We start from the raw sequence: 6660 nt of genomic DNA, 5'->3' as shown, positions 1-6660 counted from the left end.
ACTATCTCCATGTGACCCTCGAATGCTACTACTTTTGAAAGCAACTTGGCACAAAGCAAACTACACTCATAAATGAATAATCAGTTCGAACGTTTATTTGCTTTTCTGTAATAATAGCAGTTCTATTTGTGCACTTTTGCCATTAACTTGCATTTTATTTTCCCACCTATATGTCTTTTACTCTTGAACAAAAGCATAAGGCAGCCAAACTTGTGCATTTACTTCTATTGCTGTGTCGAACTCGTGCTTTCAGTCCTTCCCCACCCCTGGTTTTTTACAACAATTCCAGCCCTCTCCTATGCCTAAATCTTATAGAGATGAGACATTTTTTTTCTCCAAAGGATGTGGTGGCTTGCAGAGCTGCTGGTGACTTTAATCTCTGGGCATTCCCATAGAGACTGGATGACTCTTCAGTACTGCCTCTCATCAATTTCGTTCCTCCTTGCTACACTGAAAGTCTCTACCACTACTGATGCAACCATCTTCACTTGCTCCGGCCTCACCCATCTTTATCCACTCGCGATGCCCACATTTGGTGCAGGCTCTGAACCAGAACGTAGTTCCACCCTTCCATTCTTCCCGCCCAATGCCTGTGCCATTTGCTAGACTCCCTACACCGCATACCACCTCGTTAGGGAATGCCACTACCATCAAACACAGCTCCCTTGCCATCCCCAGAGCAGCGGGGGTGCGCTGAACGGCCCAAAGGTCAAGAACACCTGATTGCACAGGCCCTAGAAGAGGCCACCCACCTTTTTCTGTCCCTTTTTTTTTCTGTCTTATTTTTGGTTGGCTCCAATACGAGATGTATGTGCTCGTTTGCACGGGGCTCCTAAATTCTTGTAAAAAGGTCGTCTAATCGTTTACAGCAATCTATGTATGGCCCACTTCTAATTATGGCCGCCTTTACAGCCATGTCACACACGAACTAACATTTGCGCCCATCCGCAATTTACTGGCTTTCCTAAAAAGGAGAGATTGCTTCCTTTTTTATTTTCTGCCCACTTCAGAGGTCACATGGGCAAGTGCTGTGCAATTGCACAAGGTAAAGCTCGGTGGCACACACACGGTGTGCCCGCGTGTAGAATGACTGAGGAAGAAGAAAGTTGTCTGGCTGGTTTTCGGCGGAGGCCCAGCCATGCGCTCAGAATAAATGAGGCACCTGTGGCAGCAAGATGTCTCGTGCCGTCCGTGTTGCCTTGAATGCGCTCTACAATTGACAGGCGCCGAAATGTCAAGTGGCTCATGGGACGGTGGTGACACAACCTGTGTCGATGCGACTAAAAGTGCCCGCAGGGATGTTAGCGGCGCCGCTGATGTGCCAAATGTCAGTAGTGAGCTCGGACACAAGTGCAAGTTGTACTTCGCAAGACGCATAGAGTGACTCCATGAGGGTTATCAATGTCCTCCTGCCTTTGGCGAGATGGTGAAGCGCTTGCCTCTGTCCCTTTCGTCCCATCTAAAAATTGCCGCCAGAAAATCTTATAATGGATTACCAACTAGCTCGAACCCACAAGTGGCGAAAGTGATGCACAACAAGATAGGTGGCGAGCAGCTGTCAACCAGACGCACTGTGGCGTGCTTGTGTAGCAGTAAGATGCCTCGAAAAAAGGCCAGGGGTGGCCGTCTGTTTTTTTTTTTTTTTGCCACTGCTTGAGTACGGCACCAACCACGGTACTGGATGCGTGTCATCAGTAGAGACCGGAACTTAAGGCACAAACAGTTGTTTTTAGGTGCCTTTAATAGGCACTGAAAAGTGTCTTTAAAGGGACCCCGAAAAGCTTTGTGAAGGTGGCAATCAAATGCATTCAGGTGGTGAACACATAACGGGGGATTTTTGAGCCAAGTGTGAGCCCCATACGTTGTACGGATAATTTGTAAACAATTTTTGAAGATCGCCTTTTTCAGCCGATGGGCGCGACGCCGCAGCGAGCCGACCGCGGCTGACGCAACGGCGAGGGCGCCCCCTGATTCGCCCAATCGCCGGCGAGGTCGGCCGCCGGCGGCGTCACTGCCATTGGCTTCCGGCTGCTCTTCCTCCTTCCTGCGCGATCCCGAGGCAAAGGCGACAAAGGCGGGTCCGCAGCGATTGACGCGTGCCTAGGCGCAGGAATGTAGCTAGCGCAGAACGGAAGTCGAGCGTCGCGATGTCACATGGCTATTTCCAGTGTTTCCAGCTGCTTTGAAGGAAGCAGAGAGGGAGGAGGAGTCGATCGGCAAGTGGGGAGAGGTGCATTTAATTGCTTCTGGTGCAGTTAATACTGAATGTGATCAAAAATTCTAACGGCATTGCATCGCTATATTGGTGCTACGCGACAATACAGGCCTTTTGTAACTTTTACAGAAGGCTTTTCTGGGTCCCTTTAACAAGGATGGCGTCATCATTTAATGTCATTTAGGCAACTAGTTTAGGCATGTATAGGCCCCACTCGTATTTATTTCAGCTGCGTATTACGGGAAATTTGGGTGATTTGGCATTTAAAAAACTTTGGCATTAAAAAAGCCATTAAAAGCCATTAAAAAGTCATTTGGCATTAAAAAAGCCATGACAGTGTGTTACGGCATGTAGTTGTACTTCCTTTCCGTCCAGATTTGTGTGCAAAAAAAAATAAATTAGAGCCCTTCCACTCTGAAAAAGAATGGCCTGCGAAACGGCACGCCCTCCACGGAGTGCACAAAACAAAACACATTTGTAATTTACAACTGAGCGTACTTACAAGCCAATTACCTGAATGAAATTTGGAAAGACCCGAGCTTTATCCTAGAAGACAAACATTGAGCTGTCTCTTCCCCTCCCGCGTCGTAGGCATCTTACTGTTTGTGTAACATGCCAACTCAGTCCACTCTACCACTGACACCGGACTGGTCGCATTGGGCTGTTTGACGGCCACGTTTAAATCTCATGCCAACACAACAGACGTGTTGTCAGTAGGGCATGAAACCTATAGCTGTGCGTGCCCCCACCCCCTCTCTCCACTCCCAACGTTTGCACGCATAAACCGGCAACCGGTCATGAGCGGGTGCTTAGAAGTGGAAGACACTGTCGAGCATGTCGCTCTAAATGCACTTTAAGCTGAACAAGTGATATTGGCCCACGTCGGCGTTCGCATCAGCCACTTGCTGTTCATCTGGGAGGGAATCGCAGCTACTCGACCAACTGGAACTTGAGGCGGCAACGACGGCAGCAGCGGCTTTTCGTTGTTTTCGCGCGCCCATTCACGCTTCTGTTCAGGCTGACGCTTCTTCAGTTTCCGCTCATCTTCCTCTAAGCGAACGACATGCGTCCATCCCATAGCCAGTTAAAGGGACACTGAAGTGTTTTGTAAACATTGCGGGATTACTAGCGCAAATTGTAGTTCGGAGTCCGTAGGCATTGTTTCGACCACTCTGGCCGCGTTTACGCGAATTTATTTAGTAGAAAAATCAATTCGAAAATGCTGTCCTCCTCTCTTTACGCTCGCCCATTTTCTGTGGCGTTTTCGTGTGACGTCAGCAGGAGATGAGCTCAAAATGGCTGCGCTACTGCACGGTTCGCCGACCAGCCGACCTACCGATCGAGTCAGTCGGCCCAGCGTTTCGTCCGCCGGCCGCCGACGGGTCGTCGCTATTCGCTCGCTCAATTGAAACTAAGCCACAACAACTTTGTGAATGAAAGAATGTGCCTTTCCTTACTTTGTTAGTTTGTACACTGTGTCAAACTCAGAGTCCGGGTCGCTCCACACAAGCGCTGCACAAGTGCACATGCGACGCTTCGCTGACTTTACGCTAGTAGGAAAATCTAAGGCCAATTGAAGGCGGGAGAAGAGTCAGCGAAGTCAATATAGGTACTAAGAAAATAAAATCAACTGAAACTTTTACCGTACAGCGCAAATCTAGGGAGCAGGAAGCACTTTTTGCGCTGGGTAAACAACCACAGCGGTCAGCAGCACGACCGCACACTGTCTGCGAACGCTTTTCCGTCAAAGAAATGCAATTGCTAGACGTGAGATATTGTGGAAGTCTGGGGGACACTTACTGCAGGAGTGATATACAACAAATAGTCACATAAAATACTTAAAATGCTTAAAATAAATAAAAGTGTAAACTGGTCATACATTATAAACCTTATATATCCAAACCGGCCAGCGCCGGCCGGCTCGTGGCCTAGTGGTCTGAGGCGCTGGAATTTATTTTGAAAGTCGTAAGTTCGAATCCCCGGGGTAAGTTGATTTTTTCGTATGCGGCCGAAGTTTTCTGAACTGAGTTCGCCATTTTTGGGCCGTAACGTTCACTGCTCTACGAGCGAGATCGCAGAACGCGCGCATACTGTTAATGACGCGCTAGCGAGTTCTCGTTGGCGTGCTGTTGCCACAAGCACCGACTGCTTGCGGGCAGTGGGCCCAGGCCTGAATCAGCACACCCTTGGCCTGGTGCGAACTAGCTTTTTACGAACAGACATATGTGAGGAAAGCTCCGAATATGCGGGAAAAGCGCATGGCATTTGAGAGTCTGCGGTGACGCGGAGGGTGTTCATCCACTGCGTAGGCCTCGTCTAGTGATTTCTACGATTCCAAGCCGCCCTGGGAGGTTTATCTTAAGCCCGTTTTCTTTTGAGTCCGACAGAGCACAACATGGTCCGGCTGGGCCTGTCGTGCTCTGTCGGGGGGGCCCTGTCGGGCCAAGTTGGACGCCGAGGTCGAATTCGCTCGGCGAGCGAATTGTCCGGCTGGAGCCGTCCGGCTGGGCCGTCCGGCTGGAGTTGGCTCCGCCCATCGGCCTTCGGCAACATGGCGGCGGCGAGCTGCGGGGACGGTGTACGTCGCACAACTTGATTGTGATATCAAAAACGACAACGACTTGCAGAAGTTACGACAGACCACCCCGGTCCTGAGTCGGTACTGCGATACGCGTTTATCGTTCGTCTACTTCAAATGGTCGCGCTTTGTGTGGAGCCGAGGCAGGAAAGGCACCAGTACCAGCGTCTGCAGAGTGGTGCGCCGTGTTTTCGTTCTCTATCAAGTGTGTAGAGATACGCTCGTCGCGCTCATCGCTAGCGCGAGACGATTGATAAGTCCAAATTCATCGTGGCCCCGCTCTCGCGCGCTCCAAGCTGTCAAGGTCTGTCTCCGCGCTTGGATCATCGATAACGTTCAAAATATGGTCACTGTGAGTGAAAGCAACGCGCAGTGGTGGTCAGCGCTTGTGTACAGTGCAAGTTTTTCATATCAAGTGTGTACGCCGTGCTGTTATCTGTTTGATGTGTCGAAGTTCGGCTCTCGCGATCAGCCGTGTGTGGTGCGTCGCAGTTCTCCCGGAGTTGAATGTGTGTCTGTGAAGCTGCGGCGCCGCTAGCTCCGATACTGCAAGAAACACATCGCAACCGAGGGGTGCACCTTTTACATAACTTTCCCGTTGTATATCTGCGCAGTTGGTAGCGATGTGTGGCGGTGTTTGTGCGTTTTGAAATGTGAGGGTGTTCCCAGTGCTTTAGTGCCGCTGGTGGACTGCAGCGTTCCCAAACCAGCGTCGTGAGTGCTCCGCTAGTTCGCCTATTCTAGTGGCCGCGTGATGTGGTGGCAAGTGTGCTTTGTGCAGCAACTGCAGTGTGTGTCCAGGCTGTGCTTTTTTTTTCGCGTTCAGCACTGCCAGGTTACGTGATGTGTGCTTCATGCGAGATGCTGCTTCCGTTTGGGACTAGTTTTCGTGGTCATTTTCACTTGCAGCTGTTGCTTGTTTACGTATGCCGCATATATGCGCTAGGTAAAACTTCCATGCACCACTATCCGAAAAAGTGCCTTTACTAATGAAGCACATGGTTATTGTAATGTAATCATGCAGTCATGACATATTCCTGTGAGTAGTGTTTACACACCGGGTTCACAAAATGGTTTCTATCATAAACCTTTTCAAATGCCGATTTACGCTTTTGTTATAGTTGTTTGCTTTAAGCCACACCAAAGTTGGCTGTGTTGTGGTCTTCCCTGAACTCTTTATTAAAATGCCAGCACTGTCAATCATCAGTGAACATTCTGAAAGCGGAGTTGGGGGTAATTCGGGTTCCGTGGGCGGCACACGTGACTTCTTTTGAGAATCCCTTTTTGCTCCCAACATATCCAGTATCGTTCAGCTTGATTAAGCTCGTCGGATATGAGGGGTCCCAATTTGCTGCTTTGTTGTTTGGTTCTGGCGATGAACTGAAAAACCCGAGCTGTGACTCTGATTAGCTTTAAGATTTTGCCGTAGTGTTCCAGATCGATCACGCCCGACTCAGTAGGTGGCGATGTTGCCGCTGGCAATGATCTTGTTTTCTTCCTTTCCCCTAGTTCGATTTCATCGTATATCGCTTTCGGAACCACTCATTCCCATAATGCATGCGGGACAAATCCACAGTGCTTTGCTCCGCTACTGTGCGTTTTTGGCCAGCTGCATGGCTGGGATGTCGCGAGCTAGATTTTCTCTTCCCGGATAATGTCTACATACGCACTTGTTCGCGAGGCGTTGAATTTTAGTGACTCAGTTGCGTGTGAACTGCTTCCAGCGGCCAACATCTTCATGAATCCAATAGAGTGCTGTTGTTGAATCTGTCCGTAGGTAGATGTTTGATGGCTGTTGCTTGAGGGCTTCCAAAATATAGCCACACAATCGACCAGCGAGCAGGCATGCCATCAGTTCCAGTCTCGC

The sequence above is a fragment of the Haemaphysalis longicornis genome, unplaced genomic scaffold, assembly GCF_048455015.1.
Source record: "Haemaphysalis longicornis isolate Haplotype H1 unplaced genomic scaffold, Haemaphysalis longicornis Haplotype H1 scaffold_3, whole genome shotgun sequence".
Taxonomy (NCBI): Eukaryota; Metazoa; Arthropoda; class Arachnida; order Ixodida; family Ixodidae; genus Haemaphysalis; species Haemaphysalis longicornis.
Note: the sequence above shows the minus strand (reverse complement) of the source record.